The sequence below is a fragment of the Pelodiscus sinensis genome, chromosome 2 (assembly GCF_052426305.1).
Source record: "Pelodiscus sinensis isolate ZL-2025 chromosome 2, ASM5242630v1, whole genome shotgun sequence".
Classification (NCBI taxonomy): Eukaryota; Metazoa; Chordata; order Testudines; family Trionychidae; genus Pelodiscus; species Pelodiscus sinensis.
Genome location: NC_143053.1, coordinates 5,153,940 through 5,168,287, shown reverse-complemented (window position 1 = coordinate 5,168,287; position 14,348 = coordinate 5,153,940). Strand labels below are relative to the sequence as shown.

Genomic DNA, 14,348 nt, shown 5'->3' with positions numbered 1-14,348 from the left:
ACTGGTGGTGCACATCCGCACATGTCAGATTAACAAAATTTATTCTGCACATGAATGGAGACCAATAGAGGGTGCATTGGAGGGGGGCAAACGCTATGGAGGACAGCGCGGCAGGTCAGCGAGATCTGGTTAAATTGCAGAATTGGGTTCTAGAAAAAAAAAGAAATTCAGCAAAGCCAAAGGGAAGAGGCTGCAGTTAGGGAAGAAAACGCAAATGCACAAACTGGGGGACACTGGCTCGGCCGAGGCTGGGAGCCGGGGAGGGTCCCCACCTCCATGTGAGCATAGGCAGCCCGGGAGGTGACAGCCGCTCTGTTCGGCGCTGCATTGGCCTCAGCCGGAGACCTGCGTCCACTCTGGGCACCCGCGTCGGGCCAGGCTGTGGACCGGGCTGGGACCCAGAGGCCAGCGACAAAGGTGACCGAAGGGGAATGCAGCCAGATGAGCAACGGCTGAAGGGCCTGGGTGCGGGGGCAGCAGGTTTGCAGACATTACGGTGATGCCCAGAATGCCCAGAGCCCAAATCCTTCTCCCACCCAAACTCCCCCCACCCACCTGCCTAAGATCTGGGAGGAGGTTTGGGTGGGGGAGGGGTGCAGGCTCTGGGAGGGGGTTTGGGTGGGGGAGGGATGCAGGCTCTGGGAAGGGGCTTGGGTGGGGGAGGGGTGCAGGCTCTGGGAGGGAGTTTGGGTGGGGGAGGGGTGCAGGCTCTGGGAGGGGGTTTGGGTGGGGGAGGGATGCAGGCTCTGGGAGGGGGTTTGGGTGGGGGAGGGATGCAGGCTCTGGGAAGGGGCTTGGGTGGGGGAGGGATGCAGGCTCTGGGAGGGGGTTTGGGTGGGGGAGGGATGCAGGCTCTGGGAAGGGGCTTGGGTGGGGGGGGAGGGGGTGGGTGGGGGAGGGGTGCAGGCTCTGGGAGGGGGTTTGGGTGGGGGAGGGATGCAGGCTCTGGGAAGGGGCTTGGGTGGGGGAGGGATGCAGGCTCTGGGAGGGGGTTTGGGTGGGGGAGGGGTGCAGGCTCTGGGAGGGGGTTTGGGTGGGGGAGGGATGCAGGCTCTGGGAGGGGGTTTGGGTGGGGGAGGGGTGCAGGCTCTGGGAGGGAGTTTGGGTGGCGGAGGGATGCAGGCTCTGGGAGGGGGTTTGGGTGCGGGAGGGGTGCAGGCTCTGGGAGGGGGTTTGGGTGGGGGCGGGGTGCAGGCCTCAGTGAGCTGCTGGGCTGTCCACTGTCACTGCCCATGCTCCTGGGGCCCCCCTCAAGTCCATGAAGTTGCCTCCCCCATGCCGGGTGTATCTGCTATCATGTGTGTCTCCAATGCCAAGTTCTCTTTTTTGCAATGCAGTGACCACAGCTGCCCGCAGTATCCAGGATGTGGGTGTGCCAGGGAGTTATACAGAGGCAGGAAGATATTCTCTGTCTTACTCTCTATCCCTTTGTAAAAGATTCCCAACATTCGCGGGCGCTTCAGGGCGTAGCCGAGTTAGTCGGTTACAGAATAAAACAACAAATGGTCCGGTAGCACTTCATAGACGAACAAAACATGTAGATGGAGCATGATCCCATTGACGTGGTTTGTTCGTCTATCAAGTGCTACCGGACCATTTGTTGTTTTTGTCCTCACATTCTGTTTGCTTTTTTGAGGCCACTGCACACAAAGTGGCTGTTTTCCGGGAACTATCCACAGTGACTCCAAGATCTCTCTCTCCAGTGATAAGAGCCCCCCCTCCTGAGACTTTCACCCACCACAGAGGCTGTCTGACTTGGGGTGGGACCATTCTACCCTGTCCTAGAAAGTCTTATCTATGCGCCACTCTGCATCCCTGAGCAAATCCAATTCAGCCACCCTGTTCTCCAAAGCCCACACACGCTCCCTGAGGGCCAGGTGTTCCTTGCACCGAATGCAGACATACACCCCCTGCCCAGAGGGCCTTCATAAAGATGCTAATTACCTTACCCATTACGAAGATAGCCTCCCCACTTATCACCCCAGATTAGCCATTCATGGACTCAAATAGCTATTCCCACCCTTCCTCTCCCTCACCCCATCTTCTGTACTAAAGTCTGATTTGTCAGTTCAAGAATGTGTTCACTTTTTTATTGTATTTCTTTGGTATATATGATCAGGGCTTGACAAACGGCAGCGAAAGCCACTCGCCAGCCCTGCACTGTGCGAGCAAGAGCCGCATTGCACATGCACGCGCCACCGGAAAACAGGGCGCACGGCTGAAATCTACTCACCACGGGCGAGTAGATTCTGTAGTTTGTTGAGCCCTGGTTATGGTCATGCCAATACTCTTCCAGAATATGATCTGAGGAAGTGGGTCTGGCCCACGAAAGCTCATCACCTAATAAACCATCTTATTAGTCTTTAAAGTGCTACCTAGCTTTTCCTTTTGTTTTTACCCAGAGGGCAGGTAACCATATATGCTACATTGGGGGCAATAAATAGGATAGCCCCCTCTCTACTTCTGGCCTTCTGCCTGCCTCCTCTCTTTTCGTTCCTGAGGCTTATCCTTTCTTACTGTTTATTTTTTAAAGCAGGTAGTTTGGGGTTTTAGGGTTGTTAAGTGTATCTACCCCCTCCCAAACTCTGCTTCCGAGCTCCCCTGTTTAGCCGGCCTTCTGTTTCTTATCTTTTCTCTGGAGCACCAGACGGGATTTGCTAATGACAAGGTTTCTGTTACCTTCATCATCCTGCCTCCCTTGAGAAACAAACTCCTTGGGCAAAGGCCTTCCAAATTCATCAGAGTTTTATTGAAAAATCTCCGAGGGGGAGCCCTGTTAGTCTGTAACTAAAAAAACAGCCATCGTCCTGTCTAGGGTTGCCAGATAGTTTCAACAAAACCACTGGACACACTCTGGCCCACGAAAGCTCGTCATCTAATAAACCATCTTGTTAGTCTTTAAAGTGCTACACAGTCCTGTATTTTGTTTCAGCTACAGCAGACTAACACGGCTACATTGCTATCACTGGACACACTTGACATGACATCACAATCCACATTCCATCCCATTGAGAGAATACTGGACGGTTCTCAATTTGTTTCCCGACCAGAAAGCTCAAATACTGGACACCCTAGTCCTGTCCTGTAGCACCTTAGTGCCAGGGTAAGGAACGTAAGGCCCCCGGGCCGGATACGGCCCCCTGCTTGCCTGGATCCGGCTCTCCCCTCCCCCAGCATGAGGGACCCCACGCTGGTGCTCCAGTCCCCCTGCCGTCCCCCCATGGAGCACACACAATCTATAACCTCCCTCCCCCTCAGGTTCTAATGCATGGGTTCCCAAACTGGGGGGGCGTGAAGAAATTCCGGGGAGGGTGAGGTGACCGAACTCCTCCCCCCCCCCCCCCCCTAAGTTTCGCTGCTATTTTTGTTTTTCGGCCCCGGTTAGTTCCTTTTTTTTTTTTTTTTTGCTTAACAAGTTTTGCTGCTATGGGGTGGGGGTGGGGGGCGTGAGGGTGTCTCAAAAATCAAAAAGGGGGCGTGATGCCGAAACGTTTGGGAACCGCTGCCCTAGTGTGTGATGGGGATGCGGGGAGTGTCTTCATGCTTCTCACTCGGGGGCCATGTCAGTGAGGTGTGTGTTTGGGGGGGTTTTTTGCTTCTCTCCTATGTGAGGGCCCTCCCCAGACTGATTTTTCTGTGGGTCAGCAGCCCCCCCCCACCCAAAATAGGTCCCCCACCCCTGCCTTAGAGACTCACACAAATATACAAATAGTATCATGAGACTTGTAGGCTCCAGACCCTCCTGCGCCCCGGGCAGCGGGCAGGCGACGCACGGCGCATGCGTGGCTCTGCCCCCCGGCACGCTGCACACCTTACAGCTGCAATCGGGCGCACGGCATCCCCCCATAGGTTGGCACCCCAGGCAGCTGCCTAGCTAGCACCCCCCTTAATCCAGCCCTGCGTGTAAGCACCACCAACCCTAACCCTAACCCTGTGCCCCTCGCTCCATACTTGTTACCCAAGGAAGTGGGTTGTGCCCACACAAGCTCACGAGATATGTTTGTGCGTCTCTAAGGTGCTGTAGATTCATTGTTTTCGAATTCATCACAGTCACACTCTGGCTGTGTTGCAGTTCACATAGCTGGAGGGGAACCCCCAACCCTGAATATTCACACCACCAAAGTGCCTCCTGCCCAGATAAGTCATCCCCCATTTATTGGGCCTGTTTAGTTTGGAAGAGAGGCCGTTAAGGGGGGTTGTGATAAGAGTCTTCAAAGGCTTGAAAAGCTGCCCTGACAAGTGATGGAGAAAAGTTGGTCTCTCTGGCCTCACAGGGCAGGACAAGAGGCAGCAGGTTCAAACCACAGCCGTGCCGATTTAAATCTCAGGAAAACCATCCTGACAGCCGGAACAGTAGGATAGAAGCGCAGAAGCTTAGGTAGGTAGTAGAAGCTCCTTCATGGGGTGTTTTCCAAAGGAGGCTGGGGAACCATCCAACCTGGGTGTAGATTAGACACAACAAACCCTGACTCTGCCCAGTGGGTTAGTCTGGATGACCCTGGCCGTCCCGTCTAACCCCACAGCTCTAGGATTCGTTCTCTGAAAACGTTGGCCTCCTGCCAGAAGTGGACAAAAAGGCAGTACAGGAGTGGAGCCCCCACCAAGAAAAAATAAAAGTCGGTGCCTGTGTATCGTGGGCCTGGAAACGGTTTGGGGAAAAGCCATAAAGATGATCTAGGGTTTGGCAAATCTGTTATATGAGAGGGACTAAAAAGATTAGGTTGTTCAGTTTAGAAAAGAATATCTCTAAGGGGGAGATCTAATAGGGGTCTACTAAACCATGAATGGGGTGGGAAAAGTGAATAGAGATACATTCTTTGCCATTTCCCACACTACAGAAGCCAGGGGTTATATAATGACACTCACAGGCAGAAGGTGTGATGAAAAGGAAAGATTTTTTTTTACACAATGCGCTGTCAACCTGTGGAACTCACTGCCAGGGGATGTTAAGACGGCCAAAAATAGAACGGGGTTACAAACAGCTAGAAAAGTTCACAGAGAATAGGCCTGCTCATGGCTATTAGCCAACGTGGTCAATGAGGGAACTCCGGTGCTTGGGGTGACCCTAAACTACTGACTGCTAGGAGTGGAATATTAGGGATTCACTCCAAAATTGCCCTGGTCTTTACAGGCTCCCTGGTGCTCTGAAACCAGGCACTGTCAGAGGCAGGATACTGGGCGAGATGGCCCAGCGATCTGATCCAGTCTGGCAGTGTCTATGTTCTTACGGGCTTTGGCCTTCAAGCCACACAAAAGCTATGAAAACCAGTGCTTCCATGCTGGAATTTGCTTCCCTAGTGGGTCCAGCATTATCCAAGCTTGCTGACCTTTCCCCAGGGGGGCAAAGTCCATCTCCGGCCCTAGGCTTAACCCTGGCAAGGGAAGGGCAAGGAGATCTGGCATTTGGGGTTGAGTCCGTATTTGGCTGACACGAGAGGGGACATAGAATCATAGAATCATAGAACACTAGGACTGGAAGGGACCTCGAGAGGTCATCGAGTCCAGTCCCCGGCCTTCACGGCAGAACCAAATACTGTCTAGACCATCCCTGATAGACATTTATCTAACCTGCTCTTAAATATCTCCAGAGATGGGGATTCCACAACCTCCCTGGGCAATTTATTCCAGTGTTTGACCACCCTGACAGTTAGGAACTTTTTCCTAATGTCCAACATAAACCTCCCTTGCTGCAGTTTAAGCCCATTGCTTCTTATTCTATCCTCAGAGGCCAAGATGAACACGTTTTCTCCCTCCTCCTCATGACACCCTTTTAGATATCTGAAAACTGCTGTCATGTCCCCTCTCAATCTTCTCTTTTCTAAACTAAACAAACCCATTTATTTCAGCCTTCCCTCATAGGTCATGTTCTCTAGACCTTTCATCATTCTTGTTGCTCTTCTCTGGACCCTCTCCAATTTCTCCACATCCTTCTTGAAATGCGGTGCCCAAAACTGGACACAATACTCCAACTGAGGCCTAACCAGCACAGAGTAGAGCGGAAGAATGACTTCTCCTGTCTTGCTCATGATAGCGATTTTCAGGTAGCTATAAGGGTGTTATAAGGAGGAGGGAGAAAACTTGTTCATCTTGGCCTCTGAGGATAGAACAAGAAGCAATGGGCTTAAACTGCAGCAAGGGAGGTTTAGATTGGACATTAGGAAAAACGTTCTGTCAGGGTGGTTAAATATTGGATTAAATTGCTTGGGGAGGTTGTGGAATCTCCATCTCTGGAGATATTTAAGAGCAGGTTAGATAGATACCTGTCAGGGATGATCTAGATGGTGCTTGGTCCTGTAGTGAGGGCAGAGAACTGGACTTGATGACCTCTCGAGGTCTCTTCCACTTCTAGGATTCTATGACATCAAGGAAGAGGAGGGACCCCGGAGGGGGGTTGGTCAGATGGAGGGTGCAGCTGCTCAGAAAACTGCAGACGCTGCTTGAATGTGGCTTTGAGATCACGCACAGACCAGGAGAAAAGCAGGTAAGATTGGTAAGGATATCACAGTGTAATTGTTAACATGGTTAGCCGACGAGCATCAGCTGATCGGTTTCCGTTACAGTGACATGCCGGCTCCCACTCCTGCTCCCGGGGAGCTGGCTGGCATCCCACGCTGTGGACTCTGCCATATAAAATCATATTGCAGTGACCACGGCGAAGCCAGCTCCCCAGAAGTGGGACCAGCAGCCAGGAAACCAGCTCGTACATAAGGTTTATATTGAAGAGCCCACGGTGCGTGTAACCGCTAGGAAATTTGTAGAGGTTCCGCGGTTACATTTTGAAACCGATCTTTTCCATCCCTAAATGAGAGTGCTTAGCCCGCATGTCCGTACTGATGGAATAGCTGACTGTCCTCGCCTTGGCATGCACCCCAGGAGCTGATCAGGGCGTGGGAAAAGTTGGTTGCTGAAGGAACACCACCAACCCAGATGGCTCAGATCTGTCAGGTGCCGCTGTGCTTGGCTCCGCAGGTGGAACAATAGCAGCAGGACTGCAAGACCAGATCCCAGCCCAACTTAACACTCCCATCTGGTGCTTATGCCTCAATCATGCATCACCGTGGGCGTCGTCCCCTGGAGTTATTCTTCTCCGCAGAAATCGCACCCTCAGATCCACCCCGGCCGCTTTGCAGAAAGTTCTGCAGCGTGTTGTGATTTGCTCTTGGAGCTCCCGCGCGTCAGCCAGAAGGAGCGTGGTTCTGCTGAAATATTGCGGGCGGGACCTTCTGCAGCAGCTTTGAGTCACCTTCTGGCTCGCCCACGCCTGGCGGGGCCTGTCTCCCCCTGCAGCCTGGCTGAGTCCGGTGTCACTGCCCGACCGTCCGACGGGTCCTGGCTCCCTCCTTCGGCTGCGCTGCCCGAGTGGCCAGAGGGCTGGGTGAGGCTCTGACTCCTTCTCATGGTGAACAAGAGGGGAGGGACACTCCGCCCACCTTGGGACTGCCACCGCCAGTGTGGCAGGAATGGCCCCATGTGCCAGATGCTGGCAGTCGAGAGGCTGCTGTGGCAGAAGTAGACAATTCTCAGAGTCCTCTATCCTATCCCCCCGTTGTGGTCCCTTTTCTAAGCTGAACCGCCCCAGCTTTGTAAACCTTGCCTCATGCATGTGGTCCCTTAACCCTTGCTGTCTTTTTTGAGGGGGGAGGACCAGAACGCCACACAGTGTATTTGTGGTGGGGATGTACCCGGAGCATTGGACAGTTTGGGGTGGCTGCCTCAGTCCACACTCGGAGGACCCTGTGACACACGCTCGGAGGACCTTGTGACAGCCACCTCGGGCCCCTGGGGGATTACGCCCACTCGTTTCATCAGTCCCACGGTGCTTTTGGAACAGACTGTGAGGAACGGACGCTCCTTGGAGGTGTTTATTCCCAGGCAAGGCCAGAAATTTCCGGCGGGGGAAGGGGCTCTCAGGAGTCCCATGAATCTCAGCGTGAGGAACGGACAGTCTCCGCTCTCCCGACAGACAGCCCCTGACTTCTGCTGCATCAGCACATTCCTTGGGAGCGACTGGCTCACACCGAAATCCCCAGCCCACCTGTCAGGCAATGGTTGTTGGCATCTCATCCCATTGCGTATGGCCAGCAGACTCACCCGGTGCTGCCTGGGTGCTTCAGGCCAGGACCTTGGGGATGTGTGGGTACAGGAGGGTGGCTGTTCTCTTGAGTTCTCGCTCCTCCAATCATTGACCTGATCTGGGACTAGAACCCACGACCCTGTGCTTCCCAGGCAAGGGCCCTATCCCCTAGGCCACACGGGAACCCACCCTACCACCTTGCCTTCAGGGAGCCACACACCCAAACACACCAGGGCCTGTTCTCTCCCCCGTAGACCCAACCAGCCACCAGAGAGGCCTGTTCGCTCCTGACAGACAGACACACGGACGGATGCACTCTAAAATCTACAGAGCGAGAGAGCGCGCATCTGTCCGTCGGTGCGTCGGCTTGTTTGTCTATTCAAGAACGCCTCCTAGACCGTAAGAGCTAGGACCACCACATTTGGTAGGCAGCTTCCTCTTACTTTAACTTGAACCAAGGCCGGGGGCTGTTTGTGCCAGGAAAACGGGAAGTGCCGGGAATGGGACTGTTCCCCATAACCTGGAAAGGGAGGGGGCAGAGAGAGGGAAGGGCCGTGATACTGAGAGCGGCCACTGGGGACAGCGGCAGCACACAGAGCGGCCAACAGGGCCGGGGCTCCATCATCTTGCCTGTCCGCACACCGGGAAGGTGCCCCCTGGCCCAGACCTGGAGCCTGCCCCTCCCCCGTGGAGATCCGCCCAGAGCCTGGCCCCTCCCCAGACAGCCTGCAGGATCTGGGGGGGCAGGGAGAGTTGCTGGAGGGGGCAGCGGCCTCTGGACCCTGGTCTCCGACATCCTGCAAGCTGTGGCGGAGGGCAATTGGGTGGGGCGGCTGGCAGGGGAGCACTGCCCCGGCCCCCTGGGAGGAGTCACTGCCACCCTCACTGCTACGGGAGGTCCCCTTCCTCCCAGTCCCCTACTAGGGTTGCCAGATGGTTTAACCAAAAATACCGAACACCCTCCCCCCCCCCCAAAAAGAAACAGCTGGTTAAAAATTCTGTTGAGGGGGGAAAAAAAGGGGGAGACCAAAGTTGTTGAGCAAAAAAAAAAAGTAAAAATAAAACAGTATTAAAACAGCATGGCCCCTTTAAGAGTCAGAATAGGGCCATCTTGTTTTCTTGACTGAGCCAGAAGGCAGCTTCCCTGCGGAACCAGGTAAGCAGGGGGGCAGGCATTCGGGGGGACGGGGGCTGGGCCCAGTTGCTGAGTGTGTCGTAGGGTTGCCAGGTGTCCGGTATTGACCCGGACAGTCCGGTATTTTTGCCTCCTGGCTGGGAAAACCCCCAGAAAATACCAGACATTTTAGGTATCCGGTATTTTCTGCATTTTTTTTAACCAGACAGGAGGCAAAAATACCAGACTGTCCGGGTCAATACCGGACACCTGGCAACCCTATCCCGTACCCTGAGCCCCCGGCCCTGAGTCCTGCACCTCCCACCTTCCTTGACTTCAGCACCCCCTCCCCCTGACCTGAGGCCCCCCACACCTCCCAGCCCTCTGCCCTAAGCCCGCCACTCCCTGCTCCTCCTCACCCCCAAATTCTCACTCCAGCGTTCATTTTCGAAAAATACAGTCATCGAAATAATGCATGTCTATTTTTCATTTATTTTTCCAAAAAAAAACCAACAACCCAGTGTTCATTACAGACTTGAGCAATGCCGGATACGTGTGTGTGTGTGTGTGTGTGGAGAGAGACTAGGGTAGCACCTGTGGGACCCATTCAGGGATCGGGACCCCATTCTGCTAGGTGCCACAGAGATAAATAAAACAGCGGCCCTACTCCAAAGAGCTCACAAGCTAGAGCCCAGCCAGGCTGGTCTGGAGAGGGCAGCGTTTTCCAGCGAGGCCTCCCGTGTCCCCAGCCCCACGAATGTGGCCAGGCAGGTTCTGGGTGTGCAGAGCTGCCTCCGGGAGGAGCCCCGTGGTGGGAAGGGCGATACGTTATTTCCGTACGAGATCAAGACAAGCCCCTGATTTGCTCACACCTCATTGGCCGGTCCAGATAAGGAGCCAGATGAAACTGTCCCAAATCCTACCCCACCGCGTGGTGCTCCTGCCAGTCGCCCCGCTCCGGTTGCAATAGTCCCCTTGGCAGCACGAGATAGACGTCGTGCCCAGCATGGGGTTATGGGGGTCTACTTTACACATGGGCAGGCACAGCTTGGTGATGCACGTCGCCCCGGAAGAACCTACATCAAAAAAGAAACATAGGCGGCCGTGGGTGCAGCTGCCTTGCCCTCAAGGCGGTCAGCCGGCCTAGTGGGGAGAGCAGGCTCATGTACTAGCTGCACTGGCATGCAAGGCCTGAGACACCTTCATGATCACAGCAGCCACTTCCCTACACAGCACCACGTGTGGGACGCTGCACGCGGAGTTAAGGCAAACCATAGAGTCCTTGGCCCCTTGCTTCCTAGAGAGCACAAGGCTGTGATGTGCAGGGCAGGGCCAGCTCATGAGGCACGTGTGGCTCTTCACCCCTGAAAGTGCGGCTCTCAAAGCCTCCCCCCGGCTCGTGAAGCTGCCCCATGTGTCCCTACAATTGGCCCCCGGTCCTGGCCCCCTGTACTGACGGGAGCCAGATGTGGCCTGCTCGTGGCTTTTAAAGGGGCAGCGTCCTTTTTTTTTTTTTTTTTTTCTCAACAACTCTGGCTGTGGAGAACTGGTCCTTTTTTTTTTTTTTTTTGCTCAACAATTCTGGTGCGGCTTTTCGTATTTTTTCCGCCATTGTTTTGGCTTGAGGAGAGCCAATTCCCTGCTGTTCCAGTGGGGCCTTAAGGCCTGGTTGCTTAGGTACCATTGAAAGCAACGGTAGTGAGGCAGCTTTGCACATCTCTGCCTCCGTTCCCCACCTGTTCAATGGCACTGCCCTCTCTCACAGAGGTGCGGCCGAGATAAATGCATAAAAGGCTTGGAGTGGCAATGGGGACCAGCGAAGCACCCGAGGGGTTATTTTGCTCTGCACGGAAACACACGGTGTTGGTGTCTGCTCTGCCGCTCCTCTCCCAACAAGGAGCGACCAAGAGCCAGGTTGTGATGGTGACAGGACTCCCACTGTTTGCAGCTGGTACAAGGTCCACTGCAAATAGCTCCTGGGTGGCTCGCCATACCGCACCAGCAGGGAGAAAGCGCTGTCAGACTGGCCTCGGGGAAGATCCCGGAGTCAGCTCTGCCTGGTCAGGCTCTTCCCCCTGCTGTACTGGGAGTGGGTGGGTGATGTCCAGCAACATCCTCCTCCCACACATCTGGCCACTCCCCTTGGGGGCTGGAAAACACTAGCAGGTAACATCAGCCAGCTCCCCAGGCAAAGAGGTAGGTCAAAATTCTGACGGTCTCCTGCAGACGTGCTCTGGGAAGGGTGTTTCATCTTCCTGGGTTCCCAACACGACCATGCACGGGCAGCCACAACTCAGAGCTAAAACCAGACATACCGGCTGCGTCTAGACTGGCATGATTTTCTGGAAATGCTTTTAACGGAAAAGTTTTCCGTTAAAAGCATTTGCGGAACAGAGCATCTAGATTGGCACGGACGCTTTTCCGCAAAAGCACTTTTTGCAGAAAAGCATCCGTGCCAATCTAGACGTGCTTTTCCGCAAAAAAGCCCCGATCGACATTTTCGCGATTGGGGCTTTTTTGCAGAAAACAAATCTCAGCTGTCTACACTGGCCCTTTTGCCTGAAGGGGAGCAGAATAGTATTTCCGCAAGAAGCACTGATTTCAGACAGTAGGAAGTCAGTGCTTTTGCAGAAATTCAAGCGGCCGGTGTAGGCAGCTGGCACGCTTTTCCGGAAAAGCGGCTGATTTTCCGGAAAAACTGGCCAGTCTAGACACAGCCACTGAGTCCTCTGCTTGGAACACGCACTGACTTCCATGAATTGCAGGGACTTTGTACAGTTCCAGATGGACTGCAGTGCTTTTTTAATGATGTGCTTCCTGGTTCTTAATAAGGAGACTACTTAGCAATTATATAGGGCTATCCTAGTAAACAAACCTTGATTAAGTCTCCCAGCACCCTAGTGAAGTAGGCTGACTGAATATGATTATTTCTTTCCAAAGCTGGGAAAAGTGGGGCAGAAGGAGTGGAAGTGATGTGACCAAGGCCATGGGAAGAGTCAGTGTCATACAGCATGTGGAATTAATGCAAGCATTCCCAGTTCTCAGTGCTGTGCCCAGATCAGTAGGCAGACACTCTGCCAGCCCCTAAATGCTGCAACTTACTGGACTTGTCAGTGCCGGTTATTGTTACACAGTATTTGTCACCGTTGTCGCAGTCAGTGGGTGCCAGACACTGGTCATTGCTGGACTGGGCCATGCACGTGTAGCATTTTAGTGAGTGAGCTAAGGGAGGGAAAACACGATGCAGATCACAGGCATGTTCTGATGAGAGCTCACAAAGGTCTGTAACACATGACACCCCCCCCCCCCCCGTTCCTCCATCTGCCAACCTGTCTGCTCATAAACACCTAACCCACATTACAATACAGGTTACCTCTCTAAACTGAGAGACTCTTTGGTCCAGCAACACTAGCAGGACCGTGGGTCTTCCAGGACCAGAAAGTCTCAACGGAGGGCTGGTGTTTGGGAATCCTGCAGGCTGCCAGCAGCGGGCTGGGAGTCTGGCATGTGGCCCAGTGGAGCCGGCAGGGCATCAGGGCTGGTGGCGGGGAGAGGGGGACAGCAGGCTAAGGCTGGAGGGGCTGGGGACGGGGGGCCAGAAATGACCTCCCCTGGTCCAGCAAAATCCCTCATCCTGGCTCAGTCCGGTCCTAAGGATACCAGACCAGGGATGTCCAACCTTCGCACTTTTCAACACCCATCCGAAAATAACTGATTGGCACAGGGGTTTCTAATTGGGATGTTAAATCCCGGTTAATCAGTTAACTGGCTAACCAGTAAGTTTCCCCAATGTTTAACTGCTTAAGCGACCAATGTGGGGTCCTGGACTGGGGACCGCTGCAGGCTGGCTGTGGGGAGGGCGGTCTTCCTGTGGCCAGAGCCCCCTGCGGTGGACCCCCTGCGACACTGACGCAGCCCTTTGCCCATGGCTGCTTCACTTAACTGGAACCAATAAACATTACGGCTGTGTCTACACTGGCCACTTATTCCGGAAAAGCAGCCGCTTTTCCGGAATAACTTGCCAGCTGTCTACACTGGCCGCTTGCTTTTCCAGAAAAGCAATGACGATCTAATGTAAAATCGTCATTGTTTTTCCAGAAAAACTATGCTGCTCCCGTTCGGGCAAAAGTCCTTTTCGGGAAAAACTATTCCGGAAAAGGGCCAGTGTAGACAGCACAGTAGTCTTTTCCGCAAAAAAGCCCCAATCGCAAAAATGACGATTGGGGCTTTTTTCCGGAAAAGCGTGTCTACATTGGCCACGGACGCTTTTCCGGAAAAAGGGCTTTTCTGGAAAAGCATCCTGCCAATGTAGACGCACTTTTTCCGGAAATACTTATAACGGAAAACTGTTCTGTTTTAAGCATTTCCGGAAAAGGGTGCCAGTGCAGACACAGCCTACCTGTTTAGAGTGATGCTAACTGGGCAACCGGTTCATTTTTCACATCCCTAGTTTCTATGCCAGATCCCTGCACTTTACGGTTGTACATCCAACGGTGCTCGGCATCAACGCTTCCTAGCAGGAAAACCCTCCCACAACGAATGCACAAGAGCACTTGTGCAATTCTATGCACACGAGACTGGCGTGCGTCATTCTCTGAGATAGGAAAGTGTGATCGGCCTCGGTGGACAGCGGGGCACAGTGACGCACGCGGTCCGCCTGGCGTTGCCAGGCTTTCGGTAGTCGGATAGGGCTGGGACCAGGCCAGGAATGGATGGAATCCATTGTACAGAAAGGGTCCACAAAGTTATTTCACTTACAGCTGAGACACATCACGCTGGCGGCTGCAGGGGGAGGGAAGACTCTATTCTGGAATCAGATGCTAGATAGAGCTGACCCCTCCGGTCCTCTCCAGAAATGCTGGTCTCCAAGCCGTAACGCTAGCAACACACGTCATCTCAGAATACAATCCCCTACCTCCCCCGCATCCCCATCCTCTCTTGCATTGTCCGGCCCAAGAGAATTGCTGGAAACCTCACCTTGCCCAGCGCACAGGACCGCAGCCAGCAAGACGGACAAGCACAGCCTCATCTTGGCTTGCATTCCTCAGCCCACACTGCCCAGGCAGCATATGTACCTCCCCAGGGCACCTGTGACTACGAAGGCAGCAATTTTAATGCTCTGTTCCTGATTCGGGCTGGATCACTAGGAACAACACCGAT

General features: G+C 54.0%; 1 long non-coding RNA gene across 1 annotated transcript; it reads right to left on the bottom strand.

Annotated features, from left to right (window-relative positions):
- Positions 1 to 9,740: 9,740 nt before the first annotated feature.
- On the bottom strand, positions 9,741 to 14,297 carry LOC142826679 (uncharacterized). Its single transcript, XR_012900879.2, has 3 exons — positions 14,166 to 14,297; positions 12,291 to 12,410; positions 9,741 to 10,264 (listed from the first exon to the last, which is right to left on the bottom strand). It is a non-coding gene; the product is annotated as an uncharacterized LOC142826679 (long non-coding RNA).
- Between the last annotated feature and the right edge of the window lie 51 nt (positions 14,298 to 14,348).